Source organism: Oncorhynchus mykiss, chromosome 24 (assembly GCF_057628025.1).
Source record: "Oncorhynchus mykiss isolate SJ-2025 chromosome 24, ASM5762802v1, whole genome shotgun sequence".
NCBI classification, from domain to species: Eukaryota; Metazoa; Chordata; class Actinopteri; order Salmoniformes; family Salmonidae; genus Oncorhynchus; species Oncorhynchus mykiss.
In genome coordinates, this window is record NC_143045.1 from 4568466 (window position 1) to 4578527 (window position 10062).

Genomic DNA, 10062 nt, shown 5'->3' on the forward strand with positions numbered 1-10062 from the left:
AAATGTGTTTGCAATGTATTCCACATATTTGGCACCCTCTGAAGTTGACAATGTCGTCAGAACAAATTATTACTATACAATTTATTATTTTAAGACTTTTCAAAAGCATTTTGATACAGCCTTTTAAAAAACCATTTCTTGACTCCTCCCTGGCACACATTACCATTTGTGCGCAACAGAAGCGATGGCTAAATAGTTCCCATTTCTGCCTAGTTATCCTCCCCTGTAATCCAGTCCTAGCCTCTCTCACTCTGCCCAATGTCCCAGACCACAGGCCCTAGGAGGAGTAGCTGCCAGACTCAAACAGTTGGATGACATGGAGCCCCAGTGTTTCCAGGGAGGTGGTGCCAAGGCGGTCGATCCCTGTGCTGGTCACAAACACCCCGGTATTGGGAAGGCTGGGAGCCCAGGCTGGGACCAGGGCTTGGGCCTCGGGCCCCAGGTTGAGTAGCACCCCAACGTGGAAACAGCCCAAGGAGCGCAGGAAGGCTAGCACAGGGGTCGACGAGGGGAGCAGGGTGGAGTTGGAGGAGTAGGGGGGGAGGGAGGTGGTGTTGAAGGGGAGGAAGGTGAAGCTTCCATAAATGAGAGATTCTTCTCTGAGGCGACAGCGACTGAGGGAGTTGAACAGAGCCAAGGCAGAGCGTTTGAGCATCCTCTGTTCCTGAAGGAAAGAAGGGAGGAACAGAGGAGGTTTCAAACGGAGGAACAGATCAAAGGGAAAATAGACCTGTCATTCTGAGAGACTTTCTGTGGTATAAACATAAACCACGTGCCAGAGGTCGTAGAACCACGGAGCTCAGATGTGGTAATACTGTAGGTATGTGAAGACCAACAAGCTTGATATTATTTTAGACTAAAATAGCCCATTTGGACTACAAACCCCAACTGAGTCGTTCAGTCCATTGGTCTTATCTGCCTCATGTTCCCAGCTCATTTCTGCAGACACATTCTTCACCACAGAAAGGAAGCGATTCACTGGTGTTGCATTGTACTAAAGTAGGAGCACATCAGACGCAGTTAGTCTGTATTGCATCCCTAGAACCCAGGTCTCTTACTGGTGAACGGGCTATTTCTTATCCGTACTTGACAACAGGTGATCCAGGTAGTGTCATCATCTGAACCAGGAGTATTCTGTGCAACACAGGTGATGCTTCACCGCCCACCTGGCATCACACACACACACACACACACACACACACACAGACACACACACACACACACACACACACACACACACCCTATTGATGTCATTTTGCCAATAAGGAGTTGGACACCATCCTCGCTAGCCTGTGAAAGAACAAACAGAAAGAATGTCGGGTCATTACCGTCCAACTGGGCCAAATTTTGCCGTGGGATGTTGACAGGTGTCGCTCCACAGCAATGGCCACTTCCTGTCAGGACAGGAGGTGATGCGCGTGCGGCAGCAGTGACATCATAACTAGCTCCACCAATGAGATGTTGGCTGATGGGCTAGAGGTATTCAGGGCAGGTAGAGACTGTTTCACCACTACAATCCTACACAGATGACACACACAGGTTACATTCCAACTTCAATCACAACTACTTTGCTATAAAACATTAACTACATATTCCTCAATCCTAACAGATTCCTTACATATATCAGGTTATATTAGTAACTAAAACAAAAATATAATTTTGCTTAACACAGGTATAACAGTACATGTGAGTTGTGTATCATTTGTTCTGTATGTTAAGTGTTAGCAGTGCCACAGCACCTCTCATCATCTGATGTGCTGGAGATCAAATCAAATCAAATATTATTGGTCACATACACATGGTTAGCAGATGTTAATGCGACCGCCACTCGGTCAGGGTCTAAAACGAACAGACAACACGAACAGACAACATAACGTTCAGTTAAAAATCTGTGCTTACATGAACTCGAAATAAATTGGTCTGGCTTTGATTGTTTGGCAACCAATTTTGAGCACTGTTCAACAGTCTGACCTTTTCTGAATATGCAGCGTCTGCCACAGATTCAAAATCCTGCCACACCCTGTTCCAACCAAAATCTGAGTGAATACTGAGGTAACATAAGTATTATTAAAACTCATTCAGTTTACATAACAATTGAAACCAAGATCTAACAATTATACTCATCAGTGGTGTAAAGTACTTAAGAAAGAATACTTTAAGTCGTTTTTTGGGGTATCTGTACTTTACTATTTATATTTGTGACTACTTTTACTTTACATCACTCCTTAAGAAAATATTGTTGTCACGACTTCCTCTGAAGTCGGTCCCTCTCCTTGTTCGGGCGACGGTCGACGTCACCGGTCTTCTAGCCATCGCCGATCCACCTTTAATTTTCCATTTGTTTTGTCTTGTCTTCCCACACACCTGGTTTCATTTCCATCAATTACATGTTGTGTGTTTAACCCACTGTTCCCCCCATGTCCTTGTCCGGTGTGTGCGTCGGATTTTGTACTCATTTATTGATTGTTCTGGTTTCCGGTGGGTTTTTATTATTAAACTGCGCCGTTGGAAACACAGTTTTTGCTCTCCTGCGTCTGACTTCTCTGCCGCCAGTACGCACCCCTTACAATTGTACTTTTTACTCCATACATTTTTCTTGACACCCAAAAGTACTCATTACATTTTGAATGCTTAGCAGGACAGGAAAATGGTCAAATTCACGCACTCATCAACTCTACTGCCTCTGATCTGGCGGACTCACTAAAGACATTTGTTACTCGTTTGTAAATTATGTCTGAATGTTGGAGTGTGCCCGTGGCTTACCGTAAATAAAAAAAAAAAAGAAAATGGTGCCATCTGGTTTGCTTAATATAAGGAATTTGAAATTATTTAATAATTTTACAATTGATACTGAAGTATATTTTAAACCAAATACTTTTATGCTTTTACTCAAGTAGAATTTTACTGGGTGACTTTTACTTTTACTTGAGTCATTTTCTATTAAGGTATCTTTACTTTGATAGTTGGGTACTTTTTCTACCACTGCTACTCATGCAAGACCCATCCTCCCTGAATTGAGCCAGAGAGGTCAGAGGGCACAGCAGAGTCGTTGCCTACTGAGTCTTGGGGTCCGAACAGGTCCAGCCCACAGAAATCAATAGAAGTTTGAATAGTGGATCAGAACATACGATGTTAAGTGCATCTTTCAAGGGCTCTGGAAATGTCCTTGTGAGAATACAGGCTAGCTGGCCTCAGCTTAGATCTGCCATTAGCTGTCTTGTCATAAGGGCAATGATGTTTTGGGTACACCCCTGCTTTGAGGCTCTCCATTAGCAGTTGTTGGATCTGAGGCACTGTACCCACTCGCTCATTGATCTCTTTAAGGTCCAGAGGGGACACGCCCCGATGAAACAGCCCCTCCAGAAAAAGAGCCCCCCACACCCAGGTAGCAGCTCACACATCACAAAACAACTCAGAAACTAGCTTTACAAACAGAGGTTCCCCACACACTAAAATGGAGTAATGTCAATTACTTGACTCAAGTCCATAAAACAGAGGTTGAGATAATTGCAACAGGACTGAGGCAGTGTGACTGGTTTAAACATACATGAAACAGGAGAATGAATGAAATAAGGGAAGGTATGCAAGAGTCTACAGAGTGGAAATATAATATTTGACTCAGTGACCAGTGGGAGACAGTAGTGGTCTACAGCTGACAGAAGTAGCGGTATTGAATAGTGTATCAAACAGGGAGTGTTCTCGATGTAGTTCTGAAAAAAAAACAGCAGAGGGCACCCTACTTTCCTTACATGGTTGAACTGCATGTCCATTTTGCAAATGTCAAAGCTATTTGGTGTTTTGACAGTGGTTAAAAGGAAGGACTTTAGTTATGATGGTTAGAAGAGTAGAGCAAGGAAGACCCATTTAATTATTATTGTGTTTTGCAACTAGTTAGTGTTAGTGAGTTCGCATCCTGAGACTGTCTTGTGTAGGCTTATCGGCCTTTAACCAGCGTTTTCTGTGGATTAGGCCTATGGTCATTTGTGATTAATAAGTAATTAGTGGGAGGGGTTATTAATCCTACACTGGGAAAGTGGTGCCAACACTTCCATACTTCCGTATCCTGCCGCATACCACGAGATTCCTTAAAAACATGACACTTCGATACAGCTACAACCAGTGACGTTTGGGACTTTATAGTAGCAGGTTAGGATAATTTACACAGCAGCATTGTCTCGGGATGTGTGGGTGCTGCAGCACTCCCTGAATTTTCACAACAGCAGTACACTGGGCCTTTACAAGTCCTGTATTAGCTGACAGATATAACCGGCTGTAGCACAGGAAAACAAGTTCAGCAACCCCACCCCATAACTACCTCCCGTGTCTATGTGCAGCAGGTTGGAAGAATTCATGTACAAGGTTAGGATAATTAGGTTAACATTAGGGCTCTGGCTGGACCACTTAAGGACATTGAGACTTGTCCCGAACCTTTGCCCCCGGTCTGAGGTCCTGAGCGTCCGGAGCAGGTTTTCATAAAGGATCACTCGGTACTTTGCTCCGTTCATCTTTCCCTCGATCCTGACTAGTCTCCCAGTCCCTGCCGCTGAAAATCATCCCCACAGCATGATGCTGCCACCACCATGCTTCAACGTAGGGATGGTGCCAGGTTTCCTCCAGATGTGACCCTTGGCATTCAGGCCAAATAGTTCAATCTTGGTTTCATCAGACCAGAGAATCTTGTTTCTCATGGTCTGAGAGTCCTTTAGGTTTTGACAGCGGGCTGTCATTTGCCTTTTACTGAGGAGTGGTTTCCGTATGGGACTCTACCATAAAAGCCTGATTGGTGGAAGGTGCAGAGATGGTTGTCCTTCTGGAAGGTTCTCCCATCTCCACAGAGAAATTCTGGAGCTCTGTCAGAGTGACCATTGGGTTCTTGGTCACCTTTCTGACCAATGCCCTTCTCCCCCGATTGCTCAGTTTGGCCGGGCGGCCACCTCTTGGAAGAGTCTTGGTGGCTCCAAACTTCTTCCATTTAAGAATGATGGAGGCCACTGTGTTCTTGGGGAACTTCAATGCTGCAGACATTTTTTGGTACCCTTCCCCAGATCTGAGCCTCAACACGATCCTGTCTCAGAGCTGTACAGACATTATCTTTCACCGTATGGCTTGTTTTTTTGCTCTGACATGCACTGTCAACTGTGGGACCTTATATAGACAGGTGTGTGCATTTCCAAACCATGTCCAATCAATTGCATTTACCACAGGTGGACTCCAATCATGTTGTAGAACCATCTAAAGGATGATCAATGGAAACAGGATGCACCTCAGTTCAATTTCAAGTCTCATTGCAAAGGGTCTGAATACTTATGTAAATAAGGTATTTCATTTTTTTATTGTGAACACATTCTGCAAAAATGGCAAAAACATGAGGGGAAAGATGAGGGTAAAAAGTAATTTAATACATGTTTTAATTAGGCTGTAACGTAACAAAATGTGGAAAAGATAACAGTCTGAAAACTTTCTAAATACACACTACATGATCAAAAGTATGTGGACAACTGCTCATCGAACATCTCATTCCAAAATCATGGGCATTAATATGGAGTTGGTCTCCCCTTTGCTGCAATAACAGCCTCCACTCTTCTGGGAAGGCTTTCAAAAAGTTGGAACATTGCTGCAGGGACTTGCTTCCATTCAGCCACAAGAGCGTTACTTAGGTCGGGCACTGATGTTGGGCGATTAGGCCTAATTGTTCCAATTCATCCCAAAGGTGTTCGATTGGGTTGAGGTCAGGGCTCTGTTCAGGCCAGTCAAGTTCTTCCACAACGATCTCAAACCATTTCTGTATGGACCTCGCTTTGTGCACGGGGGCATTGTCATGCTGAAACAGGAAAGGGCCTTCCCCAAACTGTTGCCACAAAGGTGGAAGCACAGAATCTTCTAGAATGTAATTGTATGCTGTAACGTTAAGATGTCCCTTCACTGGAACTAAGGGGCCTACCCTGAACCATGAAAAAACAGCCCCAGACCATCAACCCTCCTCCACCAAACTTTACAGTTTGCACTATGCACTGGGGCAGGTAGCGTTCTCCTGGCATCCGCCAAACCCAGATTCGTCTGTCGGTCAGCCAGATGGTGAACCATGATTAATCACTCCACTGCTCCAGAGTCCAATGGTGACGAGCTTCACACCACTCCAGCCGATGCTTGGCATTGCGCATGGTGATTTTACACAGTACCCAAATCGGCCACGTACGTGCGCCATCGTGCGCAAATTGATTTTGTCCCGCCACACCAAACGCGATCAGGTTGAAATATCAAAACAAACTCTGAACCAGTAATAGGTTGAACCAATTATAGGTCGAAAGCATTAAACATTTATGGCAATTTAGCTAGCTAGCTTCCAGTTGCTAGCTAATGTGTCCTGGGATATAAATGTTGAGGTATTTTACCTGAAATGCACAAGGTCTTCTAGTCCGACAATTAATCCACACAGAAAACGGTCAACCATATTGTTTCTAGTCATCTCTCCTCCTTCCAGGCTTTCTCTTCTTTGGACTTTATATGGCGATTGGCATCTAACTTTCATAGTTACCATGACGACCGACCAAACTCAGTTAATCTTTCAATCACCCACGCGAGCAGTGTGGGTGCAATAATTGAATAACATATGTTTACATTTATTTTGCAACCCGAGCGGTGTGGTCAGCAGGCTTGTGTGCGGCTGCTCGGCCATGGAAACACACTTCATGGAGCTCCCGACGAACAGTTCTTGTGCCGACGTTGCTTCAAGGCTGTACTCAGTACATCCTCGAAGCAACAGAGGAAAGACGATTTCTTATTTATTTTTGTATTATTTCTCCCCAATTTCGATCTTGTCTTGTCGCTGAAAATCCCCAACTGGCTCGGGAGGCGAAGGTCGAGTCATGTGTCCTCCGGAACATGACCCACCAAACCACGCTTCTTAACACCCGCCCGCTTAACACAGAAGCCAGCCGCACCAATGTATCGGAGGAAACACTGTTCAACTGATGACAAGATCAGCCTGCAGGCGCCCGGCCCGCCACAAGGAGTCGACAGAGCGCGATTTGCCAACTAAAGTCCCCCCCGACCAAAGCCTTCACTGACCCGGACGATGGTGGGCCTATTGTGCACTGCCCTATGGAACTCCCAATCACGGCCGGTTGTGATACAGCCCGAGATTGAACATGGGTCTGTAGTGACGCCTCTAGCACTGCGATGTAGTGCCTTAGACCTTTAGACCACTCGGGAGGCCCGGACAGACAATGTTTACACGCAATGCGCTTCAGCATTCAGTGGTCCCGCTCTGTGAGCTTGTGTGGCCTACCACTTCGCGGCCGAGCCGTTGTTGCACCTAGACGTTTCCACTTCACAATAACAGAACTTACAGTTGACTGAAGCAGCTCTAGCAGGGCAGAAATCTGACGAACTGACATGTTGGAAAGGTGGCATCCTATGACGGTGCCACGTTTAAGGTCACTGAGCTCTTCAGTAAGGCCATTCTACTGCCAATGTTTGTCTATGGAGATTGCAAGGCTGTGTGCTCGAATTTATAAACCTGTCAGCAATGGGTGTGGCTGAAATAGCCAAATACACTCATTTGAAGGGGTGTCCACATACTTTGTATATATAGTGTATATCTAAGTAGGCCTTATCATGGATTCATTTACTTAACTTAATTAAGTTTGCTTTGTCATTTTTCGTGCGTTTTGTGCTTAACGACAATAACAATAAATGACTTAATGAACGACTATGAACGTTAGGTGCCACTTTCCCTGCGCATGCACACTTTACATTGTAAAGACAGTCTATATAGTGCAGCTACTGTATGCTTGACTCCAATTTAACTCATCATCGATACCACCTGGCACCTCGTTCTGGGCGTCCATGAACAGTGAGTGCTGCAGGCGTTAGAACATCCCCCTCTGCCACCACAGTAGCCGCAGAGCGACCGGCCGGAGGCTCTGCACTTCGATGGCGATAGAGGCGCCCAGCAAGGCCAGCCAACCCAACCAGAAGACCAGCACTCAGCGGGAATGTATTTTCCTCCACACCAAGCCCGCCGCTTTGAGCTCCATCTACTCCTTAGACATGGACTGCCCTTTAGGCGTCTCTGGTTTGGGGTCCGTGATCAGCTGCGGGACCATCGCAGAGCAACCCAGACTGCCTGACATCTCAGGGCCCACTGCCACGCTGCCGTAGCCCTGGTCACCATCCATGTTCAATGGAATTCTGACTTAGGCTCCTGATGTTTCAATGATAAAAAGGATGACAAGATTCCATAATTGAATATTATTGACATAAAACGAAATGATCAATTAATTGTTGATAGGCCTACAACTAGGCTACAATTCATTACACTTTCAAACGTTTAACGACTTCAATGGAGGTGTTACCAACGTGCGCCATCTACAAACATATATATATCTTTTTTTTTAATATTTGGGTAAAATAGGCTACACACTTTTCAATGTTTGTGAATACTTTTTATAAAATATTGTTTTCATTTTACTTTACCGGACAGGTGAAAACTGTTACCACTAGGATACCGTGGGGACGGGAGGACTGGAATGCCCTGACCGTGACCAGTCGACACGTGAATGATACTCTTGCCTGTCAAAGTGCAACATTCATACCATGCGTTTTAAAATCGTCCAATTAGCCCATTTACCTTCTCAGTTTATTTGAATTCTAACTCCACCCGTTTGCTAGATTTACCCACGTTTAATTTAACCACTATTGATCAGATGAAACAAATGAAGAAGACCTAGGCTACTGTCAATATTAATTACTGGAAAAAGCAATATTCTGGCCTGACACCAGTGTTGATTTTAGCATGTAAATCTTGGTGGGGCAAAAAAAAAGAAGTGGACTGGAATGCATGTATTGCATGTCAGCAACGCAACAACACAATACTAAACAATACATTAATTGCACTATATCGGTGACAAACGGTGCCCACAAACTGTTAGGGCCTACAACGTATTCAACGAATATTCCCGCTTTCAAACCACTTGAACCACAGACTCCAAATAAGTGTCATGATGTTGGAAAGATTTTGCACAACATTGCAACTTATTTTCACGATTTGGACATTAATTCGCTTTCCAAAGCTAATAAACATGTGGAATGTGAACAGCGTTTTGTACTCTTAGTTGAATTAGTTAGGGAGTGTAAACAAAGTACAAACGTTTTTTACATTCGAATTTCAATAGCTCCTTGGTCATGTGACCTACTTGACTCAAACAAGGTTCAGAATGTCCACTGACTACCCTTATGCATTGCACACACTTTAGTTTGTCCATTGTCATCTCACATGATTTTACATGAATTTTTCAAACGTTCTAATTTCAATAGCTCCTTGGTCATGTGACCTACTGACTTCAAACAAAGTGCAGAATATCCACAGACTAACCTTATGTATTGCACATCCTTTAGTGTGTACATTTTCATCCCACTCAATTTTACATTAATTTTTCAGAATTTAAAACTTCAATAGCTCCTTGGTCATGTGACCTACTGGACTCAAACAAACTTCAGAAGGTCCATGGACTAGCATTATATATTGCACACTCTTGTTCGTGTACTGTAAAATCACGCGGTGTAACATACGTTTTTCATAGTTTTACATTTGAATAGCTCCTTGGTCATGTCGATTACACACCTAAGAAGCGTGCAGTGGATATACACCCATATTGCATAACCTCTAGTCATGTATCTTCTATATTGTTGTACATTAATATTAGTTTGACAATTAGGGGGTTCAGTCCAGTGTTGTGTTTACCCTTTTCTTTAATATTTATCTATAATAATTGGTAGTTCTAAGTACTTATTTTCCCTGTTTTTTATTTTGCCACAGTATTTAACAGCGGTACACAATAGGAGAGAGACAGATAATATCTCCTTTCATCGTTAATATCAACAATAAAGGAAAAGGTCAAAGTATAAGAGTCATGTTATTCATTGTCCAAAGCAGGGATGGAGAGTGAGCTGGTGAGCTAGGCTGTAGTGGGTTTGCTGGTCAATACATATACTGAACATGTAACCACAGTAACGGTGGCCAGAAAATCAATGAATAAAAATGGAATATTGACAAATTAA

General features: G+C 43.9%; 1 pseudogene; it reads right to left on the reverse strand.

Moving 5' to 3' along the window:
* Positions 1-277: 277 nt before the first annotated feature.
* Positions 278-6205, reverse strand: LOC149972341 (uncharacterized; annotated as a pseudogene).
* Positions 6206-10062: the final 3857 nt, after the last annotated feature.